The 20,848-nt window shown below is 42.3% G+C and overlaps 1 protein-coding gene across 2 annotated transcripts in view; it reads left to right on the top strand.

Annotated features, from left to right (window-relative positions):
- The first annotated feature begins 5,655 nt into the window (after positions 1–5,655).
- The window catches only part of TMEM131L (transmembrane 131 like), a 71,810-nt gene continuing 56,617 nt past the window's right edge, over positions 5,656–20,848 (top strand). For both annotated transcript variants that reach the window (XM_031055423.1, XM_014310826.2), the window contains exon 1: positions 5,656–5,696. The gene's annotated coding sequence lies outside the window, so the exon portion shown is untranslated. The remainder of the gene's footprint in view (positions 5,697–20,848) is intronic.

Genomic DNA, 20,848 nt, shown 5'->3' with positions numbered 1-20,848 from the left:
GCATGCGTTTTCCCCTCTGAGCTCGAGGACTGCAGCAGCATCTGATGCATGAGTGACTACTCAAGCTGGACAGTAGGACCAGGTTCCTCAAACAGGTTTTAAGACAAAAATTTGGTTACAGGCCTGATCCTGATGCTTACTCTTTTGTTTCCATGTGGACTTGGGCTTTACCCAGCCCTTGTTGGGCTTTGGCCCTGGGGCCACATTTGAAACCACCTTTTCCATTTGTTGTGGTGAGGAGGAAAAGAGGTTTCCCTAAATCCCTGCGGATGTGGTGAGGGACCCTTTCAGCACCTGTTTTATGGAGTGGTGGCGCTGGTGTGCAGTGCCTGGTCATGGCTTTTCCCTGGATGCCCAAAGAGTCGAGGACTGCCCATCTAGCCATGATCCTCTGGTGTTTGTGAGGTCCTAAAGACATGTCAGCATTGTTGCCCTCCTGGGTGACTGCTGGGATGGTGAGGGGCATCAGTGGAGAAGCCAGCATCAGTTCCTGAGATCTGGAAAAGCGCTACATCTGTTAACATCTGACTGCCCTTTGTTAGAGAGATGCTTAAACTTGCAAGAGGTTTATTGCTTGTTGATCACGTTTCACTTTAAGAAATGGTCTGACCTACTGCTGCTACAAGGAAGTCTTCCATGTTCTCTTTCTTGCAAGAACAGAATTTCTTGGTTAAACCCTTCATGAGGATTGTTGCCCAGTGTTCATGTATCACAGCAGTGGTGATGTGATGGTGAGGGTGTAGTAACAGGAAGAACCTCCTTGCTTTTGAGTGGTTAATAAATGTTGTTTGATAGGGAATATCCAAGAGTTGCTTCATTCCCATGTTTGAAGATGGGTCTTGATGAAGACTGTGGGAAGAGGATTGTTCTGGCCCCTTGATTTTGTTTTTCCTGCTTCTTTTTGGAGGGAGTGTGGCACCAATGAGGATTTCACCTGCAGAAGTGAAAAATCCAGGGAAGGAGCTGTGCATATTCCTCTGCCAAAGCACCTCCCTCCAACTGCTCGCAGCAGGAAAATGGATTAGGTTGCCCTGTCTGCCAGCCCTTTAGCCTGTTTATGGCGGGCTACCAGTGCTGTCTGATGGATGTTTTTCTCTTTCTGTCATGGCTTTACACTATTATCTTATTTTCCATGCATCATCAACTGCCTGCCTGTGACAGAGCAGTTTTGAGCATTCCTTGCTGCCTGCAGAATTTGAGGATGAAAGTTGGGTGGATTGGTAACCCATTCAGCCATCCGGTTGCCTGCGCATGCTTTTGTTTCAGGAGTACGTAGCAAATAAAGACATCATGTTAAGGGGTGAGGGAGGGGAAATAAAGCGTTTTAATATTTGTAGTTGCTTTCTAGGCCTTTCACAGCATTGCTTTGTCTACGTGAACTGCATGAATTTGCATGCTGGAGCGCAGCCGCCCAGGACCCCCGTGCCTCCACCCGGCTTGGTTGTTCTACCTTCTGTTTCCTCTTGCTTCCCTTTCATTGTTTGTTCGTCTTGTATGCCCCCTCCCAGCTTCCCTCTTACACATATTTGTGCTTTTCCTTTTTTCTTCTCCCCTAGAGCTTGTGGGCTTTTGATTCTGGCTTCCTCTGAAGGCTGCAGAGCTGTTTGGGGATGGCTCACCTACTGCTCTTGCTCCGCAGCCGAGCCCGAGGGGTGCCTGGAGCGCTGCAGTTGGTGACGGTGTGCGTGGGCTCGTGCGCCGGGGCTGAGGGGGAGCTGGCTGTATCTAGCCTGCTGACTGTCTTCCATTGGTCTGCTGCTTCCTCCAGCATCTCAGTGTTTCTTCCTGGATTCCCTTTTTAGCTCTGAGACCAGCTGGTTTTTCCCAGTCGGATGCAGCGGCTGTATTCCCTTGTGCCCGTTTCTTCTTTCTTGTTGAAGGTGGTGTGAAGCGTGGGGTAACCACGGAGCACCCACTGGCCTTGCTCTCCTTCTCCTTGCTCTTAACCTCCCTTTTATAGCAAATACCCCTGGGATGGGCAGCTGGCTTTTTCTTTGAAAACCAGTGGGATTTTGACATGGAAAATCTTGAGTGTGAGAGACTTGATTAGAGCAGTTGTGGTTTTTATAGACCCCTTATAATTTTGTGGTTTTGCATGTTTGTTTGCAACTTGTTAATACATACTCAAGTAAAATGCTTGAGAGAAAAGCTCCTTTATGTGAGACTTCACACCCAAGCCATTCACCACTAAAGGCTGAAAAAGCTCCAGATATTTTCCAGATATTTACAGCCAGGTTGTAGCACTTCAGTGCAAAGCTGAAGGGCAGTTAGTTATGTTTTAAACATAACATACACATACAAGTGTAGGAAAGAAACACAAATGGCAATTGTTGTTCGTGGCCTCCACCACTTAAAAGAGGTATCAGAGAGTCATAGTTGTGTGTTTCTGTCTGTCAGAAACCACGTAGGAGGTTACTGGGAGCATCTGAAGGCAGGGACAGGCGGGCTGGGTACCTGCAGAGCGCTTTCCCTTTGGCCCCTTCAGTTCGGAGGGAGGGACTACCTTAAAATGACGTAATGAAGGTTAAGTTTTAGTTCTTGTTACCACAGCTGAAAATGACAGTAAGTCATCAAAGTCAGTGTGTACCAAACTGTATTTTGGTGTCAGTGCAGTGCTTGACTGATGTGATGGGTTTTCTGCTGTTCCTGTGTGTCCCATGTAGGAGATGAGCAAGATGTTTCCTTAGAGGAACACCTTGCGAATGTTTCAGTTTGGTTGCATATTCTAAGGAGATTACAATAACTTCTTGTTTTCACTTTACTATGACATTGTTTCAGGTGCTTGAATTTTAGAAAAAGATGCAGCAGTGTTTACTGTATCATAGTTGTTATAGGCACTGGACAAATACAGAACTGCTGGCTGAGTTTTCATTGAAAGGCTCTGCTCAGGTCTGAAAGATGTTTTTTTTTCTTTTCCCAAGTAGTAGGAGCTTGTCTTCAGTGTCTGTTCTTCAGTGCAGCTCAGGGGCTAATAAGGTTAATTGTTCTGCTGGTTTTGAAAGCTGGTGAAGACCTTGATCTTACATATATTCATCAGAGATAGGCGGCACTGCAGTGTGTCATTAACGAGCCCATGGGCTGTGCACAAATTAGATGTACAGAGTCACCTACTTCAAAGCAGGGTTTGTCTGAAGACACACAGTTTGTGTGAAAGTCTGAGACAGGCTTGGAGTGGGAATTGTGTTCCTCTTTGGGCTTTTAAAAGGCTTCTCCAGACTGCCAGCTGAGCTTCTGGATGGTGCTGATAGGACTTGGGGCTGGGTGGCCATGCAGATTATGCAGTAGCTGTCAGCTCAGGCTCTTGAGACTTGTGTGACACAAGAGGGGTGCTTTCAGGGGCTTTCCAACACAAGCACCTTCCCCATATTCAGGATAGTGTTAGGAGGAAGGGAATTTTTTTCTTCTTGTAGGTAGACTGTTGGGAGCTGCACTTTAACTTTCAGGAGGTCTTGCTGCCTTCCTTCCCCCTGTAGTCCTGTAGTTTGAGAATACTAGTTTTTTCCCTTTTTTTTTTTTTTGTAAATCCTCAGTGTAAACCTTCATGCACATGTAGTCTGGATCCCACAGAGGAGTGAAGACAGGAGAAAGCTGGACATTGAGGTCTGTGTGTGATCAGAGTTGAAGGTGATTTTTAATTTTTTTTTCTTTGCACAGTTGAGATGTGCTGTAGCTGCACTGTAGACTGGGAAGTTTGCTTCGTTATTGCTTGGTGAAAAGTGAAGAGGAGAAATAGTAAGGTGGCTAGTGTTAAGGGTGAGCACAGTGTAATGACAGAGATCCACGTTTCTGATGCCTGGCAGATGCTAAGCCGTTTAAAGGAGGAACTAAGCCATTTAAAATGAGGATAGCTTGCTATCTGGGCCGTGGCAGAGGAGCTGTTTCTGGAGAAGGTGGATATGGAGTCCTCTAGTTCTGCTTGGTATTGTACTGAGGAGCTTGGAGAAGCTGGAAAATGTGATGGGTTTGTATCATGCCATCCTGGTGAAATCTAGCAGCAAGGCTTTGCAAGGTCTCTAGAGGAGATGGCTGGGTCTTCATGGGGGCCAGGTGCTGGGACCTCTAGGTAGATCTGAGCTGAAGAGCTTTGTTGTGTCCTGCAGATCCCGGACAATTAGCATGGTGTCTCCAACCTCTGGGCAGGCATACAGAAAGATTGTCAAGTCCTCAAATGAACTTGTACTTCCCTGTCAATCTTGTTCCAGATTTGGTTATGTTATGGTGGAGGCTGTGCCGCTTCTCTTGTATGAGCTGCTTGTGACAAAAGATGGAAGTTCAGATGTGTCTCGTAGCTTTTGGCAAGATCTATATTAGTATTATCCATAAGGTCATTATTTTAGACACAATAATTATTAGCATTAATGTTAGCATTCAGCATATTTGCTGCCATAGTGTGGTTGTTGTTTTTCCTCACTTCATGAAGCTCAGGTCTTCAGAAATCCTGCTGCCTGTCCCATTCAGTAGGCAGGTAGGACTGCCTGATGTGCTTAAGCATCTGAAGCCTGTAGAAAGATGTTTTGTGTTTACAGGTGTTTTTTTTTTTCCAGTATGTAGTGAAAATAGGTAAAGTCAAAGCTGGTGGCTTGGGGCCTGTTCTGTGATATGCTTACGTGGGAAACATGTAGGAGGGGTGGTGGAAAGTACAGCCTTTTAATTTTAAAAGATTTTTTCCCCTTACCTTTTCATTGCTAAGGTCTCTAGTTCGTGTCTTGTAGAACCATCACCTGCAGAAGTAGAAGCTGGGAAAACTCACCAGCTGTTCCTGGCAGGATGACTGTGACCTCCTCCTGAAAAATGTTAATTGCCCTGAAGTTGTCCCTGGTTTCATCAGCAGGGGTTGAGTGGCTGTAACACACTTCATTTTGAGTTGTACCTAAAGCTTTCCTGGAGATCTTGGCCAGTTCAGAGTAGCTACCTCCTTGTTTTAAATGGATTTCCTGCAGGGAGCTCATTGAACCAACACTTGAGTTCATTTCTGTAGACAGCTCAGAGTGGTTTGTGGTGAACTGCAAGCTGACACAATTCAGCTGCATGTCTTGAAAATTACCTGAGTGCAGCAACTGAGCTAAGATGATGTGTTCAGAGCTTCTGCTCTCTCTGCTTTTTGTACATGCTGCTAATCAGTGATAAGATCTGGGTTTGGGACCTCACTGTGCCAGTTGGAATGTGGTACTTTGACTTCGCTTTTGGCATTGACAGGTGATCTGCATTTCAAGGCATTCTGCATCCTATTTCCCCAGGTACTGGCTATTGAAATTTACTGATGGGCCAGAAAATTTGAAAGTAGAGGAAATAGTCTTTCTGTAGTTTCAGAGTGATTGTTGGCTTTAGACTGGAATTCTGTGTGTGAGAGGATTTTGTACAGATGCATAAATGGAAAATGAGTCTGTTCGGTCAGCATTTGGGAAGAAACAGCAGAGTACCTAGGTTAAGTCACTATTTATCTTTTGCAAGATGAGCTGAAACCTCAAATGGGATGTCCATCAACCACCTTACCCGACTTGTAAAGGAGTTTTAGGAATTTTAAGTTTCTGAATTTGTTTTGCTAACAAGTCACATGAAAACCCATCTGTGATGGACTTAAAGTGGTATATATGTCCAGTGTAGCATGTTGCAGTTCTGAGATTCTTACACAGTATTTTCTCTGTTTGTCAGGCTGATTCGGAGGAGGATGTGGAAGAGCATCCACAAGAGCAAAGGTAAGCTAAACTCAAATGGAAGCAAGAGCATTGAAGTTCATTTTGGTTTTTGCTTTAGGAAATACCAAAGTGTAATTAGGGCAGACTACTAAAACATTACTTTTTTCTCCTGCGCGTTAAATAGCGTCTTTATTACTTGTGTCTTACAATTTTCTCAATGTTAATATTGATTTATTAGCAAAACCAAAAAACCTGTGCTCAGCATATGCAAGTACAAAATACCTTCTTGCATCTCTTTCTCCTAATCCTGCCTCTAAGATGAATTTACTTCTCATTGCTTTCACACAAAAAATTAAATGTTTATTAATTATTTTGTTATATATTTTGTAATTATTTTTCTAAGGCGAGGGACAGTGGTCCATCACAAAATTTGTAAATGTAAGCAGTCTTGGAGTGCTAATTTGCACCAAGGCAAGAAAAGAGGTGAGGGAGATTTAAAGCCAAAGGTTTATTAATGTGTTGCTATGGAACAATAAATATTCTACCCTTATGTCTTGAAATCAGATAAATAATGAAGCTCTTCAAAATTACAGCCACAACTCTGCAGTTTCTGTTAATATCAGGCCTTCTGTTTTGAAGGGTTGGGTAAATAGCATCACAGATTATTTTTTAAATATGCATTTTGTTTCCTCTAAGCGTCCAGGTTAAAATGCTTGGACATCTACCAGTGAAACACTTCCTTCCTTTGGTATGTGTTAATGTGGTTACAGCTTTCAGTACCATGCCAGCCAGAAAGATCACAAGACTTAAAACAAACATGTGGAACAGCACCATTTTCTGATGGCAGCAGTCAGCCACAAATGCCTTTCTTATTTATCTCCAGTCTTTGCCCTTAGCTTAGTTCTGAGAGCAAACAGATCTGATAACACACAAGCCTTGGGAGCTGGCAGAAGGAGTAAGCCTGGGGAACGGGATGGTTATGATGGGTCTGTCCTGCACTGCAATGCTTCTTCACATGGCTTTTCCCCTTGCTGCCCCATTGGAAGCCTTCTCATCTGAGCCCAGCATCACATTAAGGTTCCTGTGCCTCATCTCTGTGGGAATTACAAAGATGGTTTGGAAACAGGATGTGAGAATTATTGTGGCTGCTGACAGCTGGTGCTGATTACTTGTGCTTGCCTAAGTGCCCCAATTCCTACCTGTAGAGGGGATTTTTTTTTCTTGCCTCCTCTTGTGAAAAGAAGGGTATACTACTGAAAGCTGAATTTCCCTGCACAAATACAGAAGTTTCTGATTTTTTTCATCTGGGAGCTATTATGTTTTGGATGCAGAATTTTTACTGTGTAACTTTATTACCTGCATGCTTGCTTTATTGAGAGGTAGTCAGAAGGAAGCAGTTTCTAGTGCTGCGCTTAAGTTTGTTTCTGATCGTTTCCTTAGTAGTCAGAGAGATGTAATTTAGGTGGAAAAAAATTCTCTACTTGCCTATTTTTCTCTGGAGGTGGATGGGGTAGTTGGCTACTATGGCAATAATAAAAATATTGAAAATAATTAGTTCTTGAGACTCAGAGAGGAAAAAGTGATTTGACTGGAGTTTTTTTTTTTTACATCATTCAGGTGCTTAATTTTTTTTTCTAGTAATTATTCATTTTCAAGAATGAATTTGTTTTTTGGGAGTAAAGTTTGTAGAGGTTCACTTGCATGGTGGAAACATCCTTCTATTGTCATACTGAAATGCTTCAGGAAACTTGCCTGAACAGATCCTGGCTTGTGTGCATCTTCTAAACTATTTTGATTTGCTGCTGTATGATGTAAACACATACATAGACCTGTGTGTGTTTTACAAACTGAAGGAATGTTATAGTGTGGACTTCAAGAAAAAGAGGCAGCAAAGGTACATTGGAAAGATTAGAATTTCTTAGTTTATTTCTGGATTAATTTTCATTCCTGTAGCTTACATTGCTATATGGTGAAATCATGGGGATTTCCTTTTCCTGTAGCAGCAAAACCTGAAGCTTGCAGCATCTTCATCTCATTGTCTGACTACATGCCCTGGAGAAATCGGCTGAAGCTACTGTAATTTGATGTGAAGCCCCAAGAAGCAAAGCACCTTAATGTACGGGATAAGCAGAAGTTAAAGGAGATAGAGAAATCAGAAATTTCCCCAGAGATAAGGAAGTATAGGGAGTTCATAATCTTGCTGCATAAAGGAGAAAGTCTTTCCAAAACATTGTTTTATTCAGTTTTTAATTCTAGGTTAGTGGGTTCCCTGGGAGCTTGCTAACCTACTTTGAAAAAACTAAACACAGCAAAAGCAGTAAAGTATTAACAGTCTGTTAACAGACTTCCTGTGCATGTGCATCATAAGATCTTCCTTTTGGGGTGGTCTTCTTGGTTTGCTGCTCTTGTGGCAAGTGCACAAGGGAGATGAATGTGGTCTTACAGTTTCTGCCTTAGGTTTAGCTTCAACAAATAGAGAAATTTGCATTTAGGTAAAAGACATTGTCAAAATAGTAATTTTTGTGAAGAGCTATTTCAGAGGTGAATGGGAAATGGTTGATTAGGTCCATAGGTTTGCAGCTGCCCTGAGTGGGAAGATCATTATCAACTCCTTAATTTGCACCCCACGATTCCTGCTATTCTGATTGCTTGGATGCTTCCACAGGTTGCTTCATGCTGTTTTGTGTCTCTCTGGATCAGATTCTGAAATAGGAAATGCAGCATAGTAGACACTTGAGTACTGCTTCAGGCCACAGACTTCAACAGAATTAAAGTCATGTGTATTTGTACTAGCCTGTCATAAAGCTTTGAGTTTCCTTAAAAACCTTTTCTTACACTTGAAAGCTGGGAGTAAAAAGATGCCTTTCATAACAGTCAATGACAGGTGTTGACAAGAAAAGGTTTTGTTGTTATGTTTGGAGGTTAGGGGTTTTTTGGGGTTTTTTTTGGTTTGTTTGTTTGTTTTGTTTTGGGATTTTTTTTGTACTCCTGCCCCTTAATCCAGGTGATTTTGGTTGCCACAACTGGCAGTTACAAATTTTGAAGGTTTAGGTTCTTGCTAAAGCAGCATAATGAGTCAGGACCCAAGGGAATGGCCTGAAGTTGTGTTGGGAGGTTTAGGTTGGATATTAGAAAAAAGGTTTTTCAGCTTTTCTTGTTGGCCACTGGAACAAGCTCCCCCGGGAAATGGTCAGAGCTTCAAGCCTGACAGAGTTCAAGAAGTGTTTGGACAGTGCTCTCAGGCACCTGGTGTAGCTCTTGGGGATGGTTCTGTGCAGGGCCAGGAGTTGGGACTTGATGATCCTTGTGGGCCCCTTCCAACTCAGGATATTCTGTGGAATGCAGAAGTCTGGCACAAATAAAGAGACGGTACTGTCATGTGATGTGCACAAATGATGCTATCAAAATTTTTAGCTTTCTACTTTAAGGAAGTAGACCTGGACTACAGAAAAAAAAGTAATTTCATGTGTATGTCATTATTAGTACTTGGGTTTTGAGGACTTCTGGAGAAAGGTCTTTGAGGATGCAGTTTGGCAGCTGGCACAATAAGGAACATTTGCACCAGAATAAACTGCTGTACTCTAGTGGAGCACGCATTCTTAATATGTGATGCACAGTGATTGTCTACGAGAAGGGAAATCCATAAAATACTAGAAGTATGGAATGAAATTAGCGAGGAAGAGGACATTTTCCAGCCTTTTCCTATGGCAGGGCATACTTTGCTTAGAGTTGATGGGTATCAACTGCTAGGAAAATTCCAAGTGTGATGCATTTGGCTCAGTCAGGCATTTCTGTTGAACCTTTGCCTTTGATCTCTGGAGAGCATTTGACCCTGTGGGCTGGAGCTGCTTGGAGCAGGAGGTGGTATGGGCTCCCAGTGGGCTCCTGCTAGGGTGTCAGTGCAGCCTGGGAGTGACAGCTGATGCCCAGCACTTTGACCTCTCCTGATTGCTTGGTGGAATTACTCCTAATCCTGTTGTTTTTACTGTGTCTGTGAAATAGTGCTCCAGATGTGGAGGAGAAATTGAAGGTAGAGGTAGCAAAGGAGCAGCTTAGTAGCTGCCTGAGAGAGAGCAAAGCAGCGGAGGTGCACAGACTGCAGAATTGCTAGGGGGTTTAGGGAATACTGAAGAGATGGAATTACAATGTTTGTTTCGGGAAGAATCCGGAGGGGCAGTGGGAGAACGAGCCTCCTGTGCATTTTGAGACTGTACATTGCAATTCCTCCCTGGCCACAACTTCATCTCTAGCCAAGAGGCACAAATGAGCTCTGGTGCTGTGGATGGAGTATTAAGACACTTCAGAGGTGACTCATCCTTCCAAAAAGCCTGTGTTCTTAGTGCCATAATTTTTGACAGTCCCGATTAGAAAGTGGTGGCATGGGACTAGTGGTATACCTGTGTACCAGTTAACTAGCTTGGGTGGTGGCTATGGCAGGAAAAAAAAAGATTGAAAAATAGGTTAGGATCAACCAGATTTTCTTTTTCCTTCTGCTTTTTTTACTGAAATGACTAAAAATTGATTTTGTGCCAGCAGAAATATCTGAATATTAAAAAAAAAAGTTTATGTTGTATTTATTTTTAAATATCTTCTATTAAAATCAAAATCAAAGTGAGTATGCATTGAGAAAGTGTTTCAAAATGAAAAGTTGAAAAGTAGTTCTGAGACTGTCAGTGAGTGCTTAAGCTGACTGAAAGGAACCATCTTAATATTTTCAACCTAAGCTTGTATGGAGTAGCACTGATCATTTAGATTGTCATTAAACTTACCCCAAAAGTAAATCTAACTGCATGAAGACTTTTCCTAGAATATATGCTTGGTCTTAACTTGTAGTAGTTTATATATATATATATATATATATATATATATATACACACACAAAAAGCTGCTTTTATTAAGATTTTAGTGGTTTTAAAAATGTTTGTTTTGCAAAACAAGCAAAAATCTGTGTGTATATTAAAAAAGAAAAGAAAAAGCGGACTTTCTTGGGAAAAAGCTTTTTAGTCCCATTACTGTACTTGCACAAGGTAGCAATTTCTGCAGTATGCACCGAATGTATGTTTTTAGTGGTTAGCACTAAAACCTTCTTCAGTATTGGCAGTTTTGTTTTTAATTGATAATCATGGCTGTTTAGCCCCATTTCCACTTTGTCTAGATCATCAAGGGACTACTAATTTTATGTTTTACTGGATGCCTAAAGAAATGAAATTTACCTAATCCTTAGAGGTAAGGGAGGAGAATTAAGATGGACACACCCGCCTATAACACTTGGGTAAAAATCCCTAAGGAAACACCTGTACGGAACATAGGATATTGTGAAACTGGGCTAAAAGCAGCTTACTGAAAAGAATTGCAAGAAGTCAGTGAAATTGGAGGTTCTCTTGTAGATGAAAAAACAGATAGTTCCTTCCAAAATAATCACTGTTACTCTTTCTCTCCTTCCTTATGCCTCTGCCAGGCACAGCTAGGGTGGCAGGCTGAACTCCGGCTGCTTTAATTGTTTATCTCTGTTTTATGTGGCAGTTGATTCACTGATGAACTTTGCCTTGCTGAACTTTGTATTAGATGCTGTTAGGAACAGCTCTTCCCCTGTGTGCATTGCTTTTTCCAAAATACCAGTCCTTTTACAAAATTATGTTGCTTGCCTGATGGTACAGGGGGTAAAAAATGTCTTTTGTTTTTTCCCCTGGGACATTGCATGGCAGTGCTGTGTGCTAACAGGTGTTTCAGCTATTGTTTGTTTCTTTATTTCTAAATTGTTTTCAGACATTTCATAAATGAGATAAGTTGCCCAGGCCAGCTGTACAGTGTTTCATACCAAACTGAGGAGGTGACCCTGTGGCTCTCATGTGATCATGAGATAATGGCAAATGGCAGTCTTGCACTTGTTTGCAAAGGCATGTCAAACTTCTGTCCTCAGTGTAGGTCCTACTTGACCTTGATGGAAATACTTTAAAGGTGATGTGTGGCCATATTTAATTACTCTTAGACTTGCTGTTGCAGTCCCACTTGTCATCAAAATCTTGCCTGTTTGCATTGAACAAACTGCTGGAATGTGTATATTTCTCTTACATTTGTGCACTCTCTTGGGCTGTAGGATGTTCATGGTTGGACCAGAGATTCTTTGATCTGTGTCAGCTTGTATGCCACGTAAAATGGACTTCCTCATTTGTGGGTGACAACTTGGCTTTGAGAAATGAAGGCAGTCTTGGTATGGCAGTTGCCAGTTGGCACTTCTGCGTTTGTTTGGCTCATGGTGCCTTGAAAAGCCACACAGGCTTCTATGGAAACACCAGTTTCTATACTGGTAAAAATAGCAGGCTGGGGCTGTGAGGTCATTGTTTGCACAGGGATTAGTGTGTATGGAGAAATTGTGTTTGTGGATATGTGCTACTGGAGGAAACTTTCTCACGTGTAATGATCTGTTTTAAAAGGACAGACTATACTTTACATTTTGATGCCCTATATAGTTATTTCTTTGTCTTCCTCTGTTAATAAAGTCTTCACTTTCTGTTCTCTGTATCTTCTGCAGATCTCTTGTGTACTGTCTTATGGCATCTCTACTTTTTTTTTTAACTTCTGTCTCAGCCATGCCTGAAATGGTTGTAGTGTCTGTACTGCCAGAGGAAGAGGATGTCTTGCACTCTGTGGCCTGGTGCTCTCCCTTGCCTTGTGCAGCCCTACAAGTTCTCTGGATTAGAAGAACTTGTTTTATTGCCAGGTTAACATTTACTTGTGATCATTCTCTGGTTGGTTTCCCTGTTGCTCTCTGGCAGCATCAGCTGAAAATGTGCATGAAGTTCTCCCTCAGTGTCTACAGCCTGTTGTGTGGGATGGGTGCCCTGTGTCACCTGCAGGATGTCATCTCTGTTCTGCTTGTCTCACACTGCTCCTGGGGAGCCCCACCTATGCTGGTGTGGTGCTGGTCCGGACCTTGTGGCATCTTTTTGCTCTTTCCTCAGTCCTTCAGACCTGCCTCTTCCTGCCCCTGCCTTTTGGCCAGACTGGGAGAGGGTGGTTGTGTGGTGGTACCTGTGCCACGGCTGACCCTGCTCCCTTACCTGTAGTGCAGGAGGAGCTGGGGAGGAGCCCAGCCAGATCTGCTGTTCTGCTCACTGTTGGTCAGATGGATGAGCAGGCCTGTCCTCAAAAGTGTGGGGCCGAGAAGGACAGCCTCTTGTGTGTTAGGAGAAATCCCTTCGAGTCAGTGGCTGTGGGGTAGGAGTGGGGTAAAGCACTTGTAGTGGGATGATTGAGAGCCTGGGGGGCAGCTCCTGGATTTTGGGTGGATGGTGTGGAGAATCACACAGTGGCAGCACTGTGTGAACAGCTGCTAGCTGGTGCACACACGTGTATGTCATTTGTTGTGCGTGTTTGTTTTTTTTTTTTTTTTTTTTTTTTTTTTTTTTTTTTTTTTTTTTTTTTTTTTTTTTGGTGTTTTTGTTTTTTGTTTGGTTTTTTTTTTTTTTTTTTTTTTTGTTTTGTTTTGTTTTGTTTTGTTTTGTTTTGGGTTTTTTTTGGCACTTGGACAGAGCCCACCCAGAATGCATGCCCTTTAGAGTTAGGACAAGCCTGGTCTGAGCAGGTGGGGCAAGGGCATATGGTGTCTTATTTCCCATTGTGTTTGGTTCAGTACTGGCTGCAGAGCTGTGTGAGAGCAGAGGCAGATCTCGTGGCACAGCCTGTTGGTGCAGTCATTCAGCAAACACATGGGGAAGCTGTGCTTTTAATGCCAGGCCAGTCGCATGCTGCGAGGGCTCTGCAAGTCTGCTCTGGAATGTGGCATTTTTATCATTGAACTTAACCTGATTTGTTTTGAAAAAGGGGATGTTGGGACACATTTTGTATATTTAGAGAAGAGGGAAAGAAAAGCAAAAGTAAACAGCTGCTATGGCGTGTTTGTTCATGTTCGTTTGTAAACTTTGTGTCCCTGTAGCCTGTTCTTGCTGCTTCTGTAATATAAGTAGTTCAGAGTAGGAACTTTCTTCTTATACTTCTACTTTTACATTTTAATACACTGGTAATGGATTTCAGATGTCTGTTAATCTCAGGCTAATCCTTCTGATTTGTGGGCAGTGGGCCACAAAGGATTTAGCTTTTGGTCTCTGCGTTTGTTATAAATAAATTATTTTCACCTCTGTAATAGCTGTTTCTTAGTTGCCTATAAGAGGACTTAATTTGCAGTAATTTTACCATTTTGCTGTTAAGCAATAGACATCTGGAATTGTAGACCAGTGTCAGCAGTTTGAAAATTGACGTAATGTAAGAATTTAGCTTCACTGTTTTTCTACTCTTGCGTATTGGCAAATTGTGACAAAATAGAAAAAAACCTAAACAACAGTTTTCTCGCTTGTAGGAATTTGTGTGCAGTCTGCTTCTGAATGACCAACCCCAGTAGTCTCATTTGATCATTATAAGCAGAGCATGAAGGGTCCTGAAATCTATCTAATGTAGTGTAATAAAGAGCTATAGGCACACTTGTTACCTGGCTCTCATCTTTGTAGATACCGAAAGGTGACACAAACCTAGCTTTTTATGACTCACATATTTTCATTTGATGAGGAAAGGTCCTCTAGGAAAGCTGTGCTCATGCCCTGGCAGTGGCTCTGACTGCATGACTTGTGGGCAAGTAGGTGAAGGTGAACTTTTCAGTAGCTCAGGTGTTTGCCATAGTATAGTGGTAGTTAGTTATAAATAGTTATAAGTTCAAACCTGAGTTTTAAAAAACATCCTAGTTACGTTGTCTTAGACATCATTCTTTATCCACTTTCTTCAGTATGTGCTTTGGGAAGAGACTTTTTGGTGGTTATTGCAAAATGCCCAACTCTCTTCTTCATCAGGATGGAAAGGCCCCATCCACTTCAGGGAGGGGAACGGTATATATCAAATATTATACTTGCATGTGACGATGGTGTGTGTTAACTCTTTTGCAGAGTTCTGAGTACTCACCGCAAATATTTGCTTTGTATTTGTGGAAGAGTTTGCTTTCATCAAATAAGCTAGTCACCTGGGAGAAACATGTGATCATTATGAATAATTTAGCTGTCTGCTTGTTGTCTCAGGGGTCCACCATTCTATGTTATGTCCAGGCTGCCAACTGAGATAAGGAGGATACAGGGCAAAGCTTCTTCTTCTCCACCTCCTGGCCCCAAAGTGGTGTACAAATAAAGCTGAGGGTGGGTTTTTTTTTTTTTGTTTGGTTTTTTTTTTTGTCCGTTGTCTTGTAACTTTTAGAAATAGCAATGGAAATATAATTAGACAAGGATAACTCAGGATATTTTGTGTGTGTGTACAAAATAGACCTTACTTTCTGTAGAACAATTTGACTTTATATAAACACGGGAATTTCTCACGCACAGAAGCAGCATTTTTTGCTCAGAATTATGAGGAAAAGAAGAAGGAAAAATAATTTCTTAGAGGAAGGTGAGAAGTAGGCCTCTGTTCTTATTTTTACTGAAGTTCTTATCTTCCACGTCTGCTTCGTGATACTGTTGCAGAGCTCTAGCTAGTTGTTTACCATCTGACCCACCGGCATACCAACTCTGCAGATGGCAAAATCAAGAAATTTAAAGTGCAAAACAATGCTTTTAGTTACTGCCTGATAAAAACCAACTTCAGCTTTAAAACTTTGTGAGGACACATGAAGAAGCTGTAAAGACTTGGAAATAATAATAAGAAAGATGGTGTGTCCTGTTCAGTGCTATCAAAAGTATGGGCTGTGTTGTTTGTTGTTTTGGAGTTGGATTTTATGAGAAAGAAAAAGATCTGTTTAAAATGTTTGTTTGTAACAGCATGTTCCATGAGGAAATATGAGAAATGCAGAAAACAACTCAATATTTATTAAGCCTAAAACTGTTTTTTTGGCCAATGTGATGGTGCCAATAAAAGTAACATAGTTGCACTTGCATTGTGAAAGAACTCGCTCCCTTTGCAGTACTAAGATTTGTAGCTGGTCTGGCCTTTGGAGACACTTGCACATCAATAGCATGATAATTTGACACACATGAAAATGCTTGGGAAGACTTTCAGAAGCCTGAGTTTTAAAAATATGTGTGTGTTTGTGTGTGTATGTGTGTGTATGAAAAAACAGTGACTTAAGCCCAAATTGTTCTGGTATAGATTTTTGCTAACTTTTTTGCATGTATAAATCATTATATATTGCTTTTGAGTTTTTAAAATTGCTATTCATTATTTTAATGTTTCTCTCTGGATCCTGTTTATTTTCTTTAAGACAGTGAAGCATAATTCTGTTCTTGCATATGCATATGCACCTCTCAGAACAAAAAGTTAACTTTGAATTGAGTAGGGAGTCTCAGCTTTACAAAGTAGACGGAGATAAATGATGACTATCTGCCCTGTTGGTAGCACATTTACATTTATCTCACGAAGAGAATTTTGCAGCTTTTTTAAATCATGTGAATGTTGATGTCTGATCTAGTAGAAATTTAATAATCTCTCTTTTTTTACTCATATTTGTTGTACTCTGAGACCCCTGAATTCTGCCATGTTCCAACAGTTTTTCCTCCTGAATTAATGGAAGGCTTGACTGAAAAGCTTTTGAGAGTTCCAGGAGAGGATCCAAAAGGGAATTGTTATAGAGACTCAAATTTCTAGGAGTTCTAGGGGCTGGCTTTGAGTCACTGTGAGTGCTCCTGTTGACTCCTGCACACTTCTTTCAGAGCTGACAGTGACTGTCAAGGAGTGAATCCAAACGTTAATACTTAACACTTTTTAAAGTTTGTTGGTGCACTGAGGTCTGACCTTTCTTGTGATGCTACTTCAATTATTTCTGTGATTTCTGGTTATTATCAAAAGCAAATTGAAAAGATAATCTGGTATCCTGCTTCCTGCTGGTATTCTTTTTCTGGTGAGTGTTTCCAAAAAGTTCCTCCATGGGCAGCATGTGGGGTTGGTGGCATGAAGCAACTCTTTGCAGTCCTTGAGCTGCAGGTATTTGTTTCTTATTGGTGAGGACAGAAACAGTTTCAGCAGCCATGTGTGAGACAAAATTCTGTTCATACATGTGTGTGCACTTTAATGCCTCCTCCTGGCATCTGTTGGAGCAATGTGTTGTGCTGCCACTTGGGAATGCACTTGGAACAAAGTGGGACTTCGGAGACTTGTTTGACTCTGAGCCAGCAGTCTCAGTATGATGTGTTTAGCACTGGAGAGAGAAAAAACAGATGCATGCTTGTTTTTTTATTATTTGTGAGGAGGATCCTTTGAATGGCTTCCAAGGTCTTGAGGTTCCTGCATGTTGTGCTGCCTTTTAACTCCACGGCTGTAGCGCGCTTGGACGAGAGGTGCAGTTTACACAAGCAATTGAAATCGCACGTGCACCGGATTTTTTAGGCTCTCAGACTTCCTCGTGGCTTGTGTCAGCACGCCAAAGTGCACCGTGTTCTCAAGGCTTTTCTGGGTGGGAATATGTGGAAGTTGTCAATTATTCCTCTGTTCCAGGCCGGCGGCTTCATAAACAGGTGTGGTCTGTGGGGACATTTCCCTCGTTTAAAACCCATCATTTTCACTTACACTTTGGTGTTAGCTGTTGTCATTGCACAACACAGCTGAATCCTGAGAGAGTTGAATGATAAAAAGCTAAACTAGTTGAATTCTACTGAATTATCTGACAATACAGTTGATACATTTTCTTGGAGGATAAATCACAGTGATTCATTAATAAAACGGTTGCATTTGGTAGAAAATAAAAACTGTAATTTTAAAGTTTAAAGTAATTACTTGACTACTGCTTGGACTATGAAGATGTGCATTGCATGAAATTTCACAGTTGTAGGTACTAGGTGTTGCCCTGAAAGATTTGGTTGCCTTTGCAGTAGTTAATAATGCAGAAATTATTGTGTGAAGTTGTTTGCTCTCTGCTTGAAGAGTAGGGACAATCTAACAAGGATTATTAAAAGGGTTCAAAATTGAAATATAAAAGGTTTGTCTTTTTACCTTCGAACTCTACCAAAGTTATTGACAAGTGACTGTCATCATGCACAGAGCTGGACACTTGTGGTTTTGGTGCAGTCTGGGCATCGAGCACCAGGTCCTGGCTGAAGCAATGTCGTACAGGTCAGCTCCTGCACCACACAGTAGCCTCAAATGCTGGGCATTTTGGAGTAGTGATGCTATCACTGTACATGAGTGCTGCCCAGTGCGATGGTTACACTGGTGTCCTGTTATTAAATCTTTGGGTGGAGGGGCAGTGGGGTTTTGCTGTGGAATGTGGCAGGAGGAGAGGGGTGGTTTTGTTTCCCCTCATTAAGTTCCCGCTGTCTGGCTAGATGCCTATGAGTGTTTGTCTTGCAGCAAACTACACTGTGAGGTTGACTGAGTGCAGTTTGTTCCCCTTTTCATGCCCTCCGGCCTCATCAGTTTGTGTTCTTTGCGGGCAGAGGCTGTGGCTGCACCTTGGGTCCCACTGGACTTCCTGCTGCAGAAACAAAAGGCACTGTGCAACCACCAGACCTTTGTCTGGGAGTACTGCTTGCAGATCATGTCTGCTTTGGTGCTCAAGGCTCTCCTCTTTAGACTGATTCCTCTTACCAAAGCTCAGAGCAGTGTGTTGGGTAAGACAAAACTGAGCTGAAACAGGATGCCACCATCCATGCATGGTTGCCTGGCTGTGGGGAGAGAGGCTGGGCAGCCAGCAAGTTGCACATGGCACTGGAAACTGCTTGGATGTGATGCTGAACATGACTGGGCTAGAATTTGGCAGCAGGGGAAGGACGGGGTGTAATTGCCGGAAAGGCAAAGGCAGGGGCAAAGTATGGTAACAAGTGAAAAAACGCTAGAGATTGTGAACAGAACAAAGAAAGGCAAAAAGCTGTGCCCTGATAAAAACACTAAGTGAACAAAGATACTGGTAGGTAGGGAACAAATGAGAGCTTGCTCATTTCAAGTGATTGGCAAAACTGATAAGGGACAACAGCAGATTTCAATCTTAACAATGAAGGGAAAGATACACAATAACAAAAGGGAAGTGAAATGAGAGAAAGGAGGGAGTGACTGATTCATAACTGTGTGCACCTTGGGTAACCACCACCTCCGTTCACGTCAAATGATTTTAAGGGTCTCTGCAAAACAGAGTCAAGTCTCCTGCCTGTGGCTGGCGATGTGTGCAACCGTCCTGCTGCACACGCACTTGGTGTCAGCTGTTATGCAGTCAGTGGGTCAGACCTCACTAGTGACATTGTAGGTCACCTCTCAGATTTTGCCTACATAAATTGCATTGTCCTATCGATTGCAGTTGTGGGGTTAGCATTTTAAAGTTAAGGTGTCTGTACGTCAATAAATGTACAACAGTAAAGACCTGAACACGGAGATGATGAGTACAGTAACCATGTATAAGAAAATATTGTGTAATTCCTGTTTTTTTTTTGGTTTTTTTTTTTTTTTAATGAAACTGGAAGAACAAGAAGCAATGTGCTACCCTCGGCAAATGAGCAGCCCTGTAATATATTGTAGAATAAGTTTTGCAGTTCCTTGCTGTGTAGTGGATTTAACATGCCTGCCCAGATTTTGTGCCTGCCTGCTGGTGCTGTGGGCCATGTACATCTCTGGTTTGTGTCTAAATCTTGATTCCTGGCAACTGAAGAAGGGCAGAGAGCTGAAGGGCCTGTACTTGACCGACTCCTTGACCCGTGCTTTACATGCTTTGTTGCTATTAACTGCCTTTCTTCAATAGCTATTGTCTGATTTCTGTCCTGGTGTGTTCTGTCTTTCATTGGAGGCCTTTGCTGCTAAGCCTGCTGCCTGCAGCCCACGAGGTGCCTGCTGCCTGCTGCCTGCTTAGGTATTTCTGTGGCCTGTCGCTGACCCAGTTTCTGCAGCGTTTAAACTGCCCTTTTCAAAAGGGGACATTTCTGGCCTTTGTGAGCATTCTCAGTGTTGCTGGGATAATGTGGCTGATCCTGCAGATGCGGGTAGTCGCTTTAAAACAAACACACACCCCTGCCCTGGTCCCCATGCTTTCAGTCTTGCTTGGATTTTTTTTCTCTCCTTGTAAATAAAAACAATTATTCATGCTTTCTGGTCATTGAAGCGATGGGCTGTGTTTTGTTGTTCCTGAAACAATCACTGAAACGTTCGCTGAGCTGGGAGGGCAGGGCAGTGCCCAGCCATACAGAGTGTATGCTTCCAGATTTTAAGATGAGGACCTTTGCCTTTATACCCAAGCTGAAGAAGCTTATTTGGGACTTGGAAAACTTCAGGTTGTCCCATGTCATCCCTAACCTTCCCATGTTACCTGACTTGGAGGTTAAGTCTTTCCGGGTGCATGTACTGGTTTGGGGACAATGACACTTGGCTTGAACACTCAGATCTTCTTTATTTTCCCTTTACACACTGAAAGCTTGCAAGCTGTGGAAGGGTAAGATCAGGTGTTGAAAATGTGACTTTGTGGTAACTGCAAATCCACATTACCTACTGCTGGCCGTGGTTTGGGGCAGAACCTTAAGTTTCTTTATTTCCTCTGTATTTTTGCCATATTTGTGCCAAAAGCCACATCTTCCATTTTGACATGATTGAATATCTGCCTTAGAAAGCCATGTTACTCCTTTTTTAGTGTAAATTATTGCCATGGAGTGACAGAAGAAGCGCTCTTTGCTGATCTTTGTCTTGCTCTTGTATGTCCATCCGCAAATCCAAATGCTCCAATAAGAAGGGGCAAAGTGCTGTGTGTGAGTCCTGCTCCTCAGTCCACCTCAGCTGCCCCTCTGCTGATGAGAAGCCCCTCTGGCTTCAGTGGGACCTTTGTGTGGGTTCCCATGCGGGACATGGCATTAATCTGCTTATCTTGAAGAGCAAGAAGCGTTGAGAGATGAATGGCCAAGACCAGTTAAATACACCTTGGGGCTGCAAAGAGATCTTTATTGTGTCTGGAGGAGCTTTTCCTCTCATGGGCAGCTTGAGAAACCTCATGTTTCTCCTGCATGCAGAAGCAAAGTACATCCTTTATTGCAGTGGAAGCAGATGTCTGGTTAGAAGCTTGTCAAGAAACTAAAAATAGGTTTAGTGATTCTTTGCCTTTGGTTTCACAGGTGAACATTTCCAGTTGGTGAACTCTGATTAGCCTCCTAGCTTTGAAGTAAAGGAGGAAATGCAAGAGTCTAGGGGAGGTAGAGTTTTAATATTGTACTTGATTGCAAGTACGTTTTTTTTAGCGGATATAAAATAATCAAAAGCTGTTCCTGCTGGCTTTTTCTCCT

This window comes from Geospiza fortis, unplaced genomic scaffold (assembly GCF_000277835.1).
Source record: "Geospiza fortis unplaced genomic scaffold, GeoFor_1.0 scaffold40, whole genome shotgun sequence".
Taxonomy (NCBI): Eukaryota; Metazoa; Chordata; class Aves; order Passeriformes; family Thraupidae; genus Geospiza; species Geospiza fortis.
The sequence above is the reverse complement of the archived record's forward strand: the minus strand, read 5'-3'. Positions and strand labels throughout refer to the sequence as shown.